We start from the raw sequence: 19639 nt of genomic DNA on the forward strand, positions 1-19639 counted from the left end.
AATTACAATTTTATTGTCAACTCTTAGTGAACTTGCGAGTTTTTTTTCCAAATGTATGTTTTTCCTGTACCTCCATATCCATAGAGAAAAAATATACCATCTTCATCTTTATTAACAACTTCAACAATCTGGTTATAAATCGATGCTTGTTCGTCTGGAATTATCGATATGTGGTGTTAGATGCAAAGAAAAATGAATCCAGTTGAAGTACTGATTTGAAGATGAGAAAAGTTAACAAAGAAATGGACATAACAATTTTTAGAGGTGTAAATTGCTTTGTAGTTAATATACCTGTTATCTGAGAAAATAGATGTTCAAACTCCGATCTGAGTTCTTGATTGTTGTAATTGAGTTAAGCTAATATAAGGCTATTGTCTAGATAGGTTGGGCAATTCGCATCTTCTAGATATGACATTGAAGGATAGTTTGTAAGCGATCTTTGATTTGCTTGCAACAATTGTTCAATTTCACGCAAGACCAGATTTTGAAGAGTCCTATCATCAAGCTGTAATGCTAACACACAAAAGGAAAAAAAGTCAAATTATGTGTCGCATCAATATTCATCTGTGTCATGGGAAATTACTACTAACTTGGACTTGTTGATGATTTTTTATAATTATAGACAATATCATCAGCCATTCAATGCCAAGATTGGTCCCAAACTTGTTCAGGTTTGTTCATTGTTGTAGTTAAAAGTAACAACACAAATAGCTTTCTTATATAATGTGCTGAGCTCCAGTCTTTTGCTTCTTTGATTGCCTCAATGAATTCTTTATCATCTTGCAAAAACCCCATAGTAAAACATGCTTCTCTATATGTAGGATATTGAACATTACCAACTATTCTTAAATCCTCAAATGAGGTAGGTCCTTTGCAAATAGTAAGCATCATCCTCAAGTAAAATAATTTGCGTGTAATTGGTGGGACCCATAGTAATCTACCAATGGTGTAGCCTTTCTTCATAAGGTGACAACATCTTTTCTTCTTGCTATATACAAACTTAGAAACAAATTCTGCATAAGTAAGATTTCTTCCTTCAACAAAATTTTGGTTGGTGTTCATCCATGAAATAAACTTTGAATCAGAGATACTTGGCTTAGACAATACATCATCAATATCATCATGGTCTTCGTAGACAATACTATGTCAGCCTGGAAGATGGAAGTGCAATCTTTCAACAGCAGGTTTTCTGCCATGTATTGGAAACCCAAAGATTCTCCAAGTAGATTCACAAGGACATATGTATCTGTCGGGAAGATAGATGTAGGTGTTAAAACAATAATGGTTAGATAAATTAGAGATTAATTTTTAATAATACCTGCAATCTAGATATTCTTTGATCTCATCATTATGAGTGCTACCATTGTGAATTGGATCATTATCATCATGAATCAAAACAACAGTTACTCTATCATATCCTTTGTTGATGTACTTAAATAAATATTTGATAGAAGTGCTTTGGTTAAACCATTCAACATTGATATGGGCTTGGTATTTTCTAAGCAATCTTGGATTGTAAGGTACAATATACCTATTATCAATTATAACACCATTTTTCTCAATTGTGTGACCATTATTTCTTCTACGATAGACCGGATAACCATCTGCATCTAAAATAGTATGCGGCTGGAACATTTTAGGATAGAAACGACTACACTTGCCTTCTTTCATGCATGGAGATCCAGGTCTCAAAATTCCACATGGGCCAAGAACCATATGGTTTTTTACTAATGAATGCAGTTTTGTATCATCTTGCTGTGAAGGTATTTCTGCTGATATAATTTGATCAATTTCATCCGAGGATGGATATTTGTTATCGGGATGTAAAAAAAGCAACAAACGGACATGAGACAACCCTCATTTTTGAAATTCTATTGTATACATATCTGCAATTCATTAGTAAGACTGTTAATAGGCAGCAATTAAAGTTATCAGATACGGCTGTGTGGTCAATATTAACAGTGCAAAATAAGAATTTGGCACATAATATAAATTCACCAAAGTTAGAATCAACTTACATGCAATAACTTTCCCTAGCATCTGATTCTTTGTCAAGTCCATCAATATTAGTTCATACTTTAGTTTGAAGACTCTGGAGATTATGCCTGGTCTATCTGTTGCTTTTAGATTCAAGGGATTTAGCAATCTATGGATTTCAGGCCAGTTTGGATTGCAGGTTAAAGTAATAAACAGATTTGGGAAGCCCACATGGCTGCATATGGCCATACCATCAAAATAAAGTTGATCCATATAGCGTGGACTACCAACAAAGGTTGAAGGCAAAATGACTCTTTTACCTTTATTTAGGCCTTTCGTGCTTCCATCATCCAATGAGTGTTGTAAGCTCCAAAACTTATCAACTCGAAGTTTTTTTTGGTTGTTTCTGATGTAAGAAAGCCTTTCTGATTTAACCATAGTATATTGCTCAACAACAAATTGTTGGAATAGTCTCCCAGAATTCAACAAATTTTTTGATTCATTTGATCTGCATTGTAGCCTGTAAGCAAACCACTCCCTCATTGTAAGACGATTTCTTATCCTTTTCTTACTATCTGGTGCACTACTATGTAGGATATCAGGTCTATATCCATCTTCCCCGTAAGGAAATAGGAGAGGGTATTATAAAGCTAGATAGCTAGAATGTAATTCATGGATCTTTTGTAATTGTCCATGTTGAGTTTCAATAATAATATCTCTTTTTGAATTTGCATCAAAATCGCCTACAATTAGCGTTGTAACTTCTGGAACAGTAGGTACATTATATGTACGACCATCTTTTTCACGGTTAGTAATCAATTTCAACTTTATATTATCCACTTGACCATCTTGCAATCTATCTCTTGCCATCTTGAAAGTTTTTGCATGCACGTCGTATTCATCCAGCATCTCACTAAGTTGTGAAACAATGTGCCCTTGAATTTGATTATGTGGACTGCTGACAAAAGTAGCCAATTATATATATGATGATTGCAAGATTAGCAATGCAGAATAAAGAATTAGAATCTGTTTAAATCTAACATTCTTTATGGATGTTGTGCATTTATAATAATAACAATGAAAGAGTAACTACCTTATTGCATTAATCCTATTCTGCACTTCATTTTCTTTTGAATCTATTTAAATCTAACATTCTAAATGGATGTTGTGCATTTATAATAATAACAATGAAAGAGTAACTACCTTATTGCATTAATCCTATTTTGCACTTCATTTTCTGTGTCAAAGATATACACTTGTGCAAATTTAGGTTCTTTCCCAGGCATTGGTAACATGCTGCCTATTCTGTGACATGGTTGACCTTGAATTCTTATTGTAGGAAGTCCTCTTGAATGATTAATTGATTTGTCGAACTTAATACCAGTAGAAGTAAAGACAAACATCATGTTATATGTCCTCATGTTCTGTTGTAATTTTTACTATCAGATGTATCATGATCATACAAAAGTTGGTGGAGATATTTAGGTGGATTTTGTAACAATGGAAGTTCAACTTTGTCACCTCCACAACATAAGCTGAATCTTGGGTTTGTAGTTCTTACACGTTTTGAGATTCTTTCATCATACCACATATTTGCATTACAGTGGGTACATTGCATGAGTTGGTCACCAAGATCAGGATACCCTGAATTTGTTTAATGACATATGGTAAAATGATGTTGGCTATTGAAAATGTTTTAGAAAAACATGTAAATTGGAACACGATAAACAAAAGGAGTTCTGTACAGTGCAACCTATCTGAGGCTAAGCTAATAACATAGTATTTATGAATATTAATTGTTACCTTCTCTATTAATTGCAGGCTCATTAGCTGAGGACATACAGTTTTGATTTTCAGCTAAAGAAACTGAAGTAGAGCCTATGAAAATTGCACTTAGATCATATTATAGCATGATAATCTTGAGATTTAATTTGATAAAGTAGATTTTGAGTGGTACCTTGTGTTGATTCAGAACCCTCGTCCTCTGATGAATCAGAAACATTAGCTAAAAAAGTGAATTAAATCTAAGTTAAGTGGATTCTATTTTGGTAATTAAAAGAGAATTGTAATGTGGAATGCATTCCCATAATGTTGAATGCAGCTTACAACTTGGTTGTCTTTGCGTATCAAAAAAATGTGGACATTGTATTAAATTAATAAACTAATTACAACTGTTAATTATAATTTGGAATATAATATTTTAAATTGCTTACAATGAATATTCTAAGCCTGATCATCAACTTTGTGCTGCCTGATACGTTTTCTGTTCATCCTGGCTTGTGCTGGATCAGTATGATTTCCATGTTGATGGTTATCCATGTTCTTGATACTTGTTGTTAATGTTGACTGAGTTATAAAATTCTCAGTGATTTCTTGTTGGAATGTTACAATACATGGTGAATTAAAACTTCGAAACTCCATGAACATGCAGAAGAGAAATGCTATTCCCACTCGGATCAAGACATAACTTTACTTGTTGACTAAAATTATCAATTTTGATAGTTGGTTAAATGGATCATACTTTCATAAAAATGATTAGACATGCATGTATAGGCATGATTATAGCCATGGTTTGGCGGCTGGATTAAAACTTCAAAAGTAAGTAATAAACAGTAAACATAAGGAAAATTACTAAAATTATGAATGTTGATAGCTAATTAAATGGACCATACTTTCATAAAAATGATTAGACATGCATGTATAGGCATTGTTATAGCCATGCTTTGGCAGCATCGATAAGAAATTTGATATGAAAGATGTTATGGATGGCAGAAGTAGGATGTCAACCTAGGGGGAAATTGTTTTTTTGCCTATGTTATTAATTGTACATCATATTGGGAGATATGATGAAAGATGGAGTAAATTTATAAAATATCTGATTCTGCATTTGTCAAAGTTAGATCAAGGCAAACATGCCATCTAAAATAACAAATGAGGCTAAACGATGATTGATAATAAATAAATACTTAATTACATATCATTGATGATTCAAGATCATGTTTTTGGAGACTTGAAAGCTGATACTTTTGTCTTGGTGTGTATATTTTGTTCTTAGAAAATTAATCAAATATGAATGTTGGTTTAGCTGTCATGGTGATCGATGTTTCGTGGTAATTATTTCTAAGATGTTACTTTGTTGTGTGCATACTTGGAGCTAAGACAATTAAGCATGTACACCTTAAAATCAGATGTTTTAATGGCCCCCTAAAACTTTGATTGAAATTTAAGTTATCATCATTGTGAAGAACATGTTTTCTGAATTTTCTATCTAGCCATCTATGATATGTATTTCAAAATCTTACTTGTTCAGTCTTTCGCCATACATTTGAATTCATAACATTTGCGTAGGTATTGTATGAACTTTGACAATTTGTGGAGTTTCTTGAAACATGCCTTTATAACCATTAATATAACCATGCTTTGTTGGTATTTATTTTAACAATCGAACAAATAAGGATTTTGAAATATAGTCCAATAGTTAAGGTGAGATCGCATAAACAACAGAACTTAAATCCCACAATACTTGGATACAAAATAAGGTTGAAATTTTAACAAAAGTTGAGATTAAAGTTTTAAAGGAACACCACAGCAACAAAAGTAAAGGTGGGAGCCAATTTACAATATGCAAATAGCAAGCCAAAAAAAATTGTTTTGCAAAACTTGCAAGCAACCAAATGCACTAAATTGCGTCATGTTTTTTTAATTTGTTAGATGAAAGCTGTGCAGGTGAAATTAGAGAGCTCGTTGCTTCATCATCACAATCATGAAATGTCTGTCGCTTTGTAGGTGTCAATGGGAGCCCAAGCAGTGGATCATGGTCTATAGTCACAGACATGGATTTCTGGATAAAACAAATAGCAATGAATAAGTTGAATACTAAGTTGAAAGTCATGAAGTGTCAAAATGGAAGAGTTGCAAGAAAAATCATATTAAAGGATGAAGGTCATGATTAAAACTCACAGATTCATGTTTGGTAGAATGATTGGAATCAAAGGCTGGGACATTGATTTTTGAAGATGTCTGAATAAGACATACATTGATGGCAACACAACCCATGCAAAACAAATAAGTATGGGTAGAATACATAGTTTTGACAATAGTTAATGTAAAATAAGTTGTATAGAACAGTACCTCAGCATCAGGTAGCATGTCCATCACAACATCAATTAAGCTTGAGTCAGTAGAACACTTCAAAATGGCAGAATTCCTGAACTTGGGTTGCACCTTTATCTTAAAAGCAAGCACATAACCCAACAGCTTATCAAGTGCTTGGGGTGAAGCATTTAAATCAAAATCACCATCCTTGTGCAAAGAGAATAATTGGATGCTAAAAAAAAGGATAATGGTATTGGATATTACACAAACAAAAAATAACATATCAAAGGAAAAAAGTTGCTTTTGAATCCAAATATGTACTTCAATTTTAAGCCTATTAATTGCATCAGCTGACTGACCAATTAATTCAGTGCATTCACGATCCCAAAGCAAGAATTTTGTGTTTTCATCTCTGTGGTTGATCATCACGTCAAGCCTATACCTGGTACCATATATACCAACAGTGTGAAAAATATGAATGTATGAAGAATACACAGGATTTTAAAAGATCGCAATGACCTAAGCATAGCTTCCTGATTGTATTTGCCACATGCACATGTGAAGGGCATCATCTCTGCATCAATTTTTTTATGGCACTGAATGCAAGCTATATAACACCATGAATGATTGTCCATAACAATCCTAGTAATTGTGCCAATAGTTACACAAACAATTTCCTGTGTGAAATAGCATACACATCAAATGTTGCATAAACTTGGGATGGTGGGGGGTCAAGAATTAAAATCTATAAGATAATTACTTCAGGGATGGTGTTAATCTCAACAATAGTCTTTGCCTCAGCCTTTCCAAAGAATGATTCCTTTGATGATAATTGGATAGAACCTGAAAGCTATGAACTGCCTTAACCATGGGATTTAAACACTGACCGGGCCTCAATGCCCAACTCTGCAAGCCTACAAATATAGAATCAACAGCAAAAGTAAGACAAAAAATGATCAGCACATATTAGACACCACATGGAAAAAATATCGTTCATTGAATTCTTGAATCTCCATCACCGATTGGTTAATAATTAACTTCGAAGCCTTGAAAGAATTGTTGACCGATGGTGGATAAGATCCTAAATCATTTTAAAATAGAATGATAAGGTGGAATAGCATAAACAGAAGAACAAATAAATTGAACATAAGGATATACCCTGAGCTTCCTTTATTCTACCATGGGTCAATAAAACTGTAATCGGGCCATGACCTTCATGATCATCTAAGAACTTTAAAAATTGCAAGCAATAATCATCCCACAAAGTGCAAGATAGCAATTGCTGGCTATTGGAAACAAATAGTTATGAGACAATCAATTAATAATAATGTAATCATAGCCACAACTTGACAAAGTATATGAGACAAATTGTTAGCGACTATCAAACTTTACCTCAAGTCCTTTAGTTTAAAGACTACCCTTCTACCTTTTCCTGAAACATGGCGAAAGACAACCTCGTCCACAACACCGATAACGTCTAAAGCAAGTAGGAAAATGAAGGAATGTTATTTATTCCAAAAAGAGCAAAACTTTGAAAATAAATTCAGTGGCAAAAATATAAGTTAACATACCAACCAATAGGCCAAGTTCAAACTGCCTAGCCACAACATCAGCAAATTCAGCAAACCTGTATTTTCTAAAAGGGAGGTCGTCTAGAGCACACTGCCTTACAACAGTAACTTCAATAAACACCAATTTAAATTGGTGATCACAGACTCTGTATTGACCGTTGTTTTTTAGCACTTTAAAATTGTGCATGACATAAGTACAATTTTCCTTCAAGTCCATCTTCTAAGACTTCAGTTGGTCTTGTTTACAAACAGCATGGATCTCATCACCCTGGATTCCGTTAAAGTTACAACACAATGGGCTGAACAATAAGTAATAAACCTAGAAAAAACCACAAAATTGAAGCATACATCGGAGTCAACAAAAACCATCTCAGCTTGCTTAGATTTGTTAGGCGTCCCAATAAACCATAGATCACTGATTCTCACAGCAAGTTAAAGAGTTTCGTTTGAGTCGTCGATGTTCTTTATCTTGTCTGGAGAACGTGCCATAATGCTGCAAAAAAACACAACAACAATGTAACACAATGCCGTTTTTCAACACCCACAACAATCATCCAAAAAACCAACAATGAGTGGCACCATCAGGCCAAAAGAAATATTGTTGTTCTTATATGATATAATGACCATGATAGCTTACTTTATCTAAACTACTTCCTGCACAACCTTGTAATGGAAATGAAAAATGGTGACGACCATAAAACCTTGTAATGTAAATGGAAAATCGTAGATAAACTTCTTGTTGCACGACCTTCTGAACGAAAAATCGCTATGACCAAAAACAAACAAACACATACCATGAGTCACAAAAAGAATGCCCATGCAAGTGCTAGAGTCAGCAACAAACCATGCACAAAAATGCACAAAACTAATGCCAAAGACATAAACTTTCCTGGTAGATGGTTTTTCGTAGATAATCTTACAAGAAAGAAGTTAAGTTTTTTAAAAAACAAAGCCCAAATAAAAAAACCAAGCCCAAAAAAGGAACCTGCCCGATGTAGATAGTATCGTAGAACAACAAAAGATGATAGAACAGGAAAAGAACGAAACAACAAAAGTACCAAGAACAAAGAAACACGATAAGCTAACATGCAATTTCTGAAAAACATAAAAACACGGACAATGAAGGCAAGATGAATGTAAGAAAAGATGCATGAAAACAACATTGAAAGAGAAGCCAAACCTCGTCCGACACAGAAAAATGAAAAGCTAACATGCATGTAAGAAAACACACATGAAAACAGCACCAAAATAAAACAGCAAAAGTACCAGGAACAGACAAACACGATAAGTTAACATGCAATTTCTGAAAAACATAAGGCAACATGAATGTAAGAAAAGATGCATGAAAACAACACCAAAAGAGAAGTCAAACCTCGTCCAACACAGAAAAACTAAAAACTAGCATGCATGTAAGAAAACATACATGAAAACAAGACCGAAAGAGAAGCCAAAAAATGAAAAGCTAACATACATGTAAGAAAAGAGAAGCCAAAAAATGAAAAGCTAGCATGCATGCAATGTAAGAAAACATACATGAAAACAACATCGAAAGAGAACCCAAAACTCGTCTGTATTTGGAAAGATGAAAAGCAAAAAACCCAAACTGGAGCATGACAGATAAAATGGAAGAGATTTTAACCATGTAAAAAAGCAAACAGGAGCACGTGCACAGTCTGGGAAATCAGACACGTGTAAGAGGCAGGGGAGTGGGAAATGGAAAGGCTAAAAGACCGAAAAACCAAGGAAATGGACAGGTGTCACAGCCTTAGGTAGGGACATTTTAGAATTTTCCAGGTACTTCTCTTTTATTAGATAGTATATAGATAGATTACATGACAACCACTAATATAAATGACATTTTTTTCCTAATTACACATTCTTAAGTTGTTTGATGATATATTTGATAAATTAAATTTGTTCAAAGAATATAACAAAGTTAATATTCATAATTAATAATGTTGGATTAGGATTCTATTTAATTTCATTGTTGTTATTACTAATTTTTTTAAAACCTGATTTCTCTGCTCTCAAAAAGTGATTCTTTTGTTGCATGTTTGTTTTTTCTCACTTTGCCTTAGCTTCATTATTATTATTATTATTATTATTATTATTATTATTATTATTATTCCGAACTGAGGACATCCTTTTGCAGTTAGCTGAACCTCACGGGATCGTGATCCTTTGTCCAGTCGCTAACCCTCGCGGGATTGCGATGCACGTCTGTCGTCTAGTGCATTTCATTTTTTGTTTTCTTTTGACATTCTTTCTTCAAGGTTGTCCTAAGTATTGTTTTAGAATTCTATTTAATTTTATTGTTGTTGTTGTTGTTGTTGTTATTATTATTATTATTATTATTCCAAACTGAGCACGGGTTTTTGGAATTAACTCACCCTCATGGGATCGTGATCCTTTGTCCCGTCCATTGTAGCATGTGTGTCACATAGGACATTTGATTTTTTGTTTGCTTTGACATTCCATCGATATAATTTAAAAGGTAGTAAGTCGTAGTTGCATCGCACCACAGTAACATGGGTATGTTGGAAATGAGAAACAATTAGTTAATTATGAATATTAACTTTGTTCATAATTGATTGTGAATCTAATTTTAACTCTATTGCAATTAAAAAAAACTTGCAAAGTAACTTAACCACAAAATCAAACCACAAAAAACTAGACAAAAAAAAAATGCTAACCAAAATCGCAAACTAATAGGATGAATATGGCAAGAGGACCATAAAAAATAACAGAAAATGCAACACACAGGGTTTTGAAACCTTCAACATGAAAAGAGAGGAAAATCTAAGGTTGCGACACGTGGGACTTTTTTCGATTTTTTGGTCATTTTGCCCCTCCCTTTTTTTGCACTGTTTTGTTTTGTTGGCACCGCCATGTGTCGCGTTGCATATGAAGTTTTGAACATATGTCACTTCCTGATTGGCGGATTTCAACTCCTCATTTAATTTCACTTAATAATCGGAACTGTCCTCTCTCTCTTTGTTCCTCCGCCACGTTTATTATTATTATTATTGTTGTTGTTATTGTTGTTGTTGTTGCTATTATTATTATTATTATTATTATTATTATTATTATGTATGCTCTAGCTAAATGTCCTTTTTTATGTTGTAATGCCACGAGTGAACATTGAGATTTTTCTTTGAGGTTGTTGGTGTGTGTAGGTGGTAATAACAAAGAAAACCATTTTCCTTTTAGGAAGCATTAACCTTCATACAGTTACATTGGTGAAATTCATGCAAGTACCAGTTTGCCTATGCAGTAATCCCTTTGCTTACCAGTTTGCCTATGCAGTAATGCTCTGTATTACATAAATTTCTGACCATTTTTTTTTCTTTTCATTTTAACTTTTGTGATTCTGATGACAAAGTTTCTTGATGTTTTTTTCTTCTAATTTTCTTACTTTCTTTCTTTTCTTTATTTCATGGTTTGTGCTTCTTTGGTATAATTTTTTCCTGCCTGTTTAGTCCTTTATTTGGTATTTGGTGCTTTTTGGTTCTTTGCTTTACCATTTACGCACACCCAGAACCTTAAAGAAAAATCTCAATGTTCACTCCCGGCATTACAACATAAAAGCATACATAATAATAATAATAATAATAATAATAATAATAATAATAATAATAATAATAATAATAATGTTTTAAGCCATAAAAATCATGAAATTCGTCTACACCATTTATAAAGCGCAATAAACCATCCAGACCCACCTCGAGGAAAAGACAGTTAAGATTACCCACAGGATCTTTTAGATAGGTTGAACCAATGACAACATTATCCTTATGCCATGGCTCTAGCTTAATGCCATTTTTTATGTTATGATGACAGGAGTTGCATGCTTCTTTGGTCAGCCTAGAATTTCATCATGCTTGTTTTGATAACAATAAACCTATTCAGGTATTTCCTTTTCTTTCTGTTATGGACATTTCATGCATTTCTTCATGGCAACCTAGAATTTCATCATGCTTGCTTTGATAACAATAAACATTGTCTACTTTTTTTTGTAAGTGTGAATTCAGAATATTGCATGGCTCTTTCAAATACACTATGCGAGTACCTTCATTCTATTTCAGATGTTTCAAATATGAATTTTGTTTTGTTTGTGGCTTTTACTATAAGTGTCATGTTTGCCTATGCAGTAGTTGTCATTAGACGCCAAAAAGATTGGGACGACAACAACACAGATTAGGTTTTAGCGTGTTATTGAATCTATTTTGTTATTTTGACAAACAATTTTAGTTATCTTTGTTTAGGACTATCTTTATACTTATGTTCTATGGATTTAGCAATCACTGCACTATATAAAACTCTTTAATATGAATGTTAGTCTTTTTTCTTTTTTTACATTACCTTTCTTTTAATTCTTTCATCGATACGGGTTACCGATAGTATAAAGCTGATTATGAATAAAAGAATTAATTGACGAGTGTCATGCATGAATCACCACTCCACTCAATTTCCAAACAAAAAAAAGGAACTTTTTAATAAAGTTTAAGTTTTGTATAACATCAAAGAAAAAAGAATAACTGTAGTTAACAAAAAACTTTAACCTAATAAATACTTTACTTGAAGCACAAATTTTCCAATTTCTAATATTAACAGCTAATCGTTGTAAACGCAGATTGTAAAGGCTCCATCTGCTTATTTCAACTATGAGGCCGAAACCCTGAAAAGACCTCCATTGTACCTTTTCTATCTTCTTGATTTGAGCCACATAATTTTTCCACCGGGCCTCTGCATTGCAAACAAAAGAAATTGAGAAGAGAAATGTATAGGCTTCCAGAATAATCACTTTTCTGCTCATGTAGTTCATTCTTGACAATTTACATAAGCACAGCGAAATAGAACAGAGCAATTTCTCTGACACACCTACATATATACTCAAGAATAGTACGAAGATGATTTAAGCAAGCATTCAAAGATCAGAAGAGAAATTGCACACATTAGCGAAATAGCTGCACAATGACTTCCTTTTATTGTTCACGTTAGCGTCAAATTCTTTAGTGGCAATGGCTATCTCTTCTGCATTTCAATTCCAACCTACCAAATCAAATACTGCTCAACGAATTTGTGACCAGAAGAATTGAGAATTAAATTGCTTGAACGTGCATTTTTATGTATCCTTTGGTGAGTGAAAATGCAGGGTAAAAATGAAAAATGTCTTGCTAGAATAAAATACATAAGCATACGACCACCCAACAAAATCAGCCTTGAACCAATGTAATCCGGGTTCCCTCATCTCCAATGATCGTCACCACCATCAATGTGTGGTCTTGCTGCAATGAACGAGGAACATAAAAATCTAAACAATGTGCGGTTACATATAACACTTAAAAAGTAAAGAATATTGCAATGTGCATTTGTGAAGCATTCAAGAAGATATATAAAATTGGGCCCTACAGCATTCAAAAAGAAAAAAAAATGAGATTTTGAATATCACCCAGAATTAAAAATGAAAAAGGGTGAATGTAATGGGTGACTTTTAAGAAGCTAAGCTCGATGGTTGAATTCAACACCTTTTTTTCGCCTTCCAAACAGCACAGGCAACTTGGATTTTTGTTCAACCATGCACACAAAAAATAACGGAAAAATCGTGGTCAGATATGCTCTCTTGCCGTGCTTGCAGAGTAAGCAAATTATGTGAAATTGGTATCTTGGCTTTTTTCTGATAACCCGATGTAGATGTGAATGCAGAGGGAGATGCGGATGAGTATCCGATGTATGGTGGTAAATAAAGGTGAGGAGGAACATTTTTTGATTGGTAGAAATAGAAAGTGTCTCAGGAAATTTACAATAACGTTTAACCAAAGGTGCAAATAAGAAGGGAGCAACAAAATAGCACACGATACAGAGGGGTATCAGTTATTTTTTTTTCTTTTCTCACCGAGGTATGAGTAATTTAGTAAATGATAGGGAGTGCCATGGGGGCAAAGAGAGTGCAGTTACAAAACAATAGGATTGTTGTTTGTTGCGGCTTTCTTTAACAACGTAAGACACTGAGAGTTGGTTACATGAGCAGTTGAAGAGGATATTAGCTGGTAATTTCTTGATTAATTTATGGGTAAAATCGACTAGGTAAAAGTGAACACCAATAAAGAATATCTCCTTTATATATTATTATAAATTAGAGTAAAAGTTTAACATATGTAGCATACCAATGCAGTTATATAGTTCCTTATATAAAAATACTTCAATTTAGAAATTAATTTTTTTTCTTTGGTTATAGATGTAATTTGCTTACAAAAGGCTTTTGACAAATAAAAAGTCTCGAGTTAGGGAATTTGCTTCCCTGTGTAAAACAAAGTGGTTACTTATTTTAACATGTGTGGAGATGAACGAGTTGAAAGTATAACATTTTTATTATTTACTCCCTTAATTTCTAATTATAAGATTTTCTTTTAAAAAATTTATTTGTCCCTTTTTATAATTTTTTTTAATTTTTAGATGTATTAACTATTTTTCCCCTTGCATATTCTTTCTTACTTATTCTTTCTTTAAACATTAATAAAAAAAACAATTAAATGGATAGAGAGATAAGAAAATTATAATTTTGAAATGATAATATAAATAATTAATATATTCAATGTGACTAACTAAATTAATTATTTTTCTTAAGGGATTTAAAATAGTTGAAGAAGTCTTATAGATAGAGATAGAAAGAGTACTTCTATCAATGTAGAGAATTCATACAAATATTTTTAACCTTCATTTTGTAATAGATTCAATGTAAGTTCTACTTACTTTCAAACTGTATGAGGGAATCATAGATTCTAAGATTCTTACAATATGTAATAGATTCATTGAATATAAATGTATGAAATCTATAACTAACATGTGATATCAGAGCATTAGGTTATTGAATTTATGATTCTCCATGAATGATGTTTTTATTCACATAATGATGTTTCTTTCACACATTGTATGAATCTGATTCCAATTGAAAAATTGTTCAAACCATTTTGTTTTTCGCTGTGCATATTATAATTGTTTTTGAGTTTGGAATGCCTTGAATCCAATTTTTGAATGTCTTGAATTGAAATTCAACATCTCTCTCTTACGTCAATTTCAATTCAAAATTGATCTTAAATTTACTGCAATTTGAAATGGAAATATGGCGAATGCCTTCATATGGTGAATGTAATATATTGTTACCCCATATTAGGAATGCCTTCAAAATTCGATTTTGGAAATAAAAAAAATTGTTATTCAAAATTGGATCAAGTAATTTGGATTAAATGTATAATAGATTTATAGTCACCAAAGTGGTCAAATCTTTATGTTTTGTTTAATTCCAAATTAGTGATAATTTTATTTCAATTACCCATAGAATGGATGCTAAATTATAGATTATTGGTTTATGGGTTAATTGAAGTTCATTATTATAAGACATTTATGGATCACCCAAAGATTGATTAGTTGTTCTTATAATTTATGGGTATGACTGTTGGTAGTATGTATGCATTATTAGTTTTATTTATATATCCAAAGATAATAAGTATTTCTAATTAATGCATATGCCTTACTAAATAATGTTAAAATTATTAGCATCGGTATGTTTTTTTGTGTATTAATGTATCACCCAAAGGAGAACATTAGTACACATAGAATGATTGTTTGTTGTTTGAATCTGTATTGTATGTTTAATTTATGACTCAAAGTATTAGTGTTAAGCATGTGTTAATTGCAGTATCCCTTCTTGTATCTTTGTATTCTCTTGGTATGTATGTTCCGGTTTTTAACGGGTTAAATTTCTCTGATTGGAGCGAACAAGTCCAATTTCACTTAGGTGTGTTGGATCTTGATTTGGCTCTTCAAGTTGAAAAACCTTCTGCTATTACTTATGCTAGTAGCAATGGAGAGAAAACTCATTATAAGGCCTGGGAAAAGTCAAATAGAATTTGTTTGATGCTTATGCACATGAACATAGCAAATAACATTAAGTTTGTTATTCCCAAAACTGAAAGTGCAAAAGAATTAACGAAATCTGTGGAAGAGCGCTCCCAAACTACTTATAAGTCTCTTGCTGGGACATTAATGAGTACTTTAACCACCATGAAGTTTGATGGTTCTCGTACTATGCATGAAAATGTCATTGAGATGACAAATATTGCAGCAAAACTTAAGTCTCTTGGAATGGTGGTGGATGAAAATTTCCTTGTGCAATTCATTTTGAACTCATTATTGCCTGAGTATGGTCCCTTCCAAATGAACTATAATACCATGAAAGACAAATGGAATGTGCATGAATTGCATAGTATGTTAGTTCAGGAGGAAACTAGACTTAAGAATCAAGGAAACCACTCCGTTCATTATGTGAATAATCAGGGAGTTGGAAAGAAAGTCAATAAGAAACATGGAAAGGACAAAGGACCATTAAAGATTGTCGAGTCCTTTACTAAGATCCAGAAGAGAAATGACAAGCACTCAACTTCTTGAAATTATACACACTGATATATGTGGATCTTTTGATGTAAATTCTTTCAATAAAGAAAAGTACTTTATCACTTTTATTGATGGTTTTTCACGTTATGAGTATGTCTATTTACTGCATGAGAAATCTTAAGCAGTGGATGCCTTAGAAATTTTTATAAATGAAATGGAAAGGCAATTAGATAGAAAGGTGAAAATTGTCAGATCAGATAGAGATGATGAGTATTATGGAAGATATAGTGAAAGTGGACAACATCCTGATCCATTTGCTAAGTTCCTTGAAAGTGTGGTATTTGTGTTCAATACACAATGCCAAGTACACTACAACAAAATGTTGTGTCAAAAAGGCGTAATTAAACCTTAATGGATATGGTTAGGAGCATGTTAAGTAATTCATCTTTACTTGTATCATTATGGACATATGCTTTAAAAACTACCATGTATTTGTTGAACAGGGTTCCTAGTAAGGCAGTTCAAGAGACACCTTTTGAACTGTGGACAGGTAGGAAACCTAGTTTGAGACACCTATATGTTTTGGGTTGTCAGGCAGAAATTAGAATATATAATCCGCAAGAAAAGAAATTGGATGCAAGAACAATTGGTGGATATTTCATTGGTTATCCAGTAAAATCAAAAGGGTATATATTTTATTGTCCTACCCATAGTACATGAATTGTTGAAACTGGAAATGTCAGGTTCATTGAGAATGGTGAAACCAATGGGAGTGAAGCTTCACAAAATGTGGAGATTAAGGATGTTAGAGTACAAATTCCTTTAACTAGTGCTTCTACTTCAAGAATTGTTGTTCCTTATACTGTTGAACCACATTACAATCAAGAAGAACAACAAATTAATGATCCTAAAGTTAACAATGAACCTATAGTAGAACAATCACAAGAAATAGTATTAAGAAGATCTCAAAGAGAAAAGAGATATGCTATTTCAAATGACTATGTGATTTATCTACAAGAGTCAGAAAATGACTTAACATTGATAATGATCCAGTTTCATTTTCAGAAGTCATTAATGGTGATGATTCTGGAAAATGGTTAGATGCTATGAAATATGAGCTTAAATCAATGACACAAAATGGTGTATGGGACCTTGTGGAATTGCCTGAAGGATGCAAGAGAATTGGGTGTAAATTGGTCTTTAAGACTAAGCGTGACTCTCGTGGCAATATTGAACGACACAAGGCTCGACTTGTTGCTAAAGGTTTTACTAAAAGAAATGGGCATTGATTATAAGGAAACATTTTCTCCAATTTCTAAGAAAGATTCTTTCAGGATTATCATGACACTAGTAGCTCATTATGATATTGAGTTGCATCAAATGGATGTTAAAATTGCCTTTTTGAATGGGAATTTAGAGGAAGATATTTATATGGACCAACCAGTGGGGTTCATTGAAGAAGGAAAGGAACACATGGTGTGTAAACTTAAGAAATCAATATATGGACTTAAACAGACTTCCCGACAATGATATCTTAAGTTCAATGATACTATTACGTCCTTTGGATTTAAGGAAAATACTGTTGATCGGTGTATATATCTGAAGGTCAGTGGGAGCAAATTTATATTTCTTATTCTATATGTTGATGACATCTTGCTTGCAACTAATGATCTTGGTCTATTAAGTGAGGCTAAAAAGTTTCTCTCTAACAACTTTGAAATGAAAGATATGAGTAAGACAGACTATGTGATATGAATAGAAATATTTCGTGATAGATCACAATGACTGTTAGGCTTGTCTCAGAAATCATATATTAATAAAGTTTTAGAAAGATTCAGAATGGATAAATGTTCAGCATCTCCCGTTCCAATACAAAAAGGAGACAAATTTAGTCTCATGCAATGTCCAAAGAATGATCTAGAACGGAAACAGATGAAAAATATCCCTTATGCATCTATTGTTGGGAGTCTGATGTATTCTTAAACATGCACAAGGCCCATTTACACCATCACTAGTAAACATTAATAAAATTATGTGTCATTTATGTTACTATTGTTTGCTAACTAGAGAGTAAAAGTGTGAAACATTTCCAATAAACAAGATTGTATTATAGGGATGAGTGGTTAGCCCAATATTTGAAATTGTCCAAAGGACAAAATACTGGATTTGAAATAAGTAACTACTAATTATATGTAACAAAGTAGATACCTGATGCAAAGCCAGGCAACATCAGAATTGGCACATCCAGACTTTAACTCGTGCTATTATCAATATCATCATCTATTATCTGGATGCATTCAGTGTCATCAATCTTTTTGCCTTTAGTCTTCTTACAATGATGTTTGAGCTACAAATTATAACTCCAGCAGTGGACAGAATTTTGTATCTATCAACAACCTAATCACATTAAACAAGGAAGTTGCTCTAGCATGTGCTCTTTCAGCTTGGGACAAATCACTATAGATGGATCTTAAGATGAGGAAAAAGTTCCTTGCACTATTTTATATTCCCTTTCCGCTATATCCGTGAACATCAAGGTTTCCAAGTATTCAAATGAAATAGCACTAGAAGACCTACCGGGTTACTCGGAAGAAACTCAGAATCAATAATAAATTTTCCATCAAGCTTGAAAGATGGAAAGAGTCCAAGGGAGGCAACAAGACACAATTTTTAAATTTCTAAACTTTTAAGGACTTCACATTGGATAATGAATCATCTCCAAAGTTGATACCAATATGGAAATCCTGTACCACCACAGCTTCTGATTGATAACTCTTTTCTATCTGGGTCATAAAACCATACAGTTCAATAATTAGATGAGAAAATGGACATCGGAACATTTTAAGAATCTATACTGAAGAAACCTAAAGATAATATGCTACTCCATTTACCTTTAAGAAAACAAGCAAACCTCACATGCCAGTGTTAAATGTATCACACACAATGTTTCCTGGCCTATTTCCGTGCCCAAATTTTGTTTTTGATCAATAATTTGAAAACTTGAAGTCCAATAATTTGAAGTTGGATATCATTTTCTTCAGATATCCACGTGTCTATTAGGTGGGTTGAACGTGCCTACAAAAATAGAATTCAAGGAACTTAAGTTATTGTAAAATATACCATTGTAAGATCTATGATTTTACAATAGCAAAGTCTAATGGTCTCAGGTATATCAGACTATCAGTATGTAAATTGTATAACATCAGTAGTTGCCAAGTGTATCGGCAAATACCCCAATGTATTGCTGAACAGATTTTTTATTGAAATAATATAATGAATTTTCATGAAAAAAAGAGAAGCTACTCCCATGTAGAAAAACATAACGAAAAAACAAAATATAATCAGAGAAAAAAAATACTAGTATTAAATACCCTCGAGGCATTGACTCAACAACAACGACCGGAAGACCCTCAACAATTTCTTTCAAAACTTTAATTAACAGTCAATTCGTACCTTTTCTTTCCCACTCACTCTCGATTTTCTCCCGAAAAATCACCGAACACTCAGTGGCAAACTCGCAATATAAACCCAACACGAAGGCCAATCTTCTCCGCCCTTTCACTTTTATTATTTCCTTTCCCTTTCGCCCATTTTTTCTTTTC

General features: G+C 32.9%; 1 long non-coding RNA gene across 1 annotated transcript; it reads right to left on the reverse strand.

The window, feature by feature from the left end:
* Positions 1–18087: 18087 nt before the first annotated feature.
* Positions 18088–19630, reverse strand: LOC114395937. Its single transcript, XR_003663158.1, has 3 exons — positions 19491–19630; positions 18929–19112; positions 18088–18820 (listed from the first exon to the last, which is right to left on the reverse strand). It is a non-coding gene; the product is annotated as an uncharacterized LOC114395937 (long non-coding RNA).
* Positions 19631–19639: the final 9 nt, after the last annotated feature.

This window comes from Glycine soja, chromosome 18, assembly GCF_004193775.1.
Source record: "Glycine soja cultivar W05 chromosome 18, ASM419377v2, whole genome shotgun sequence".
Classification (NCBI taxonomy): Eukaryota; Viridiplantae; Streptophyta; class Magnoliopsida; order Fabales; family Fabaceae; genus Glycine; species Glycine soja.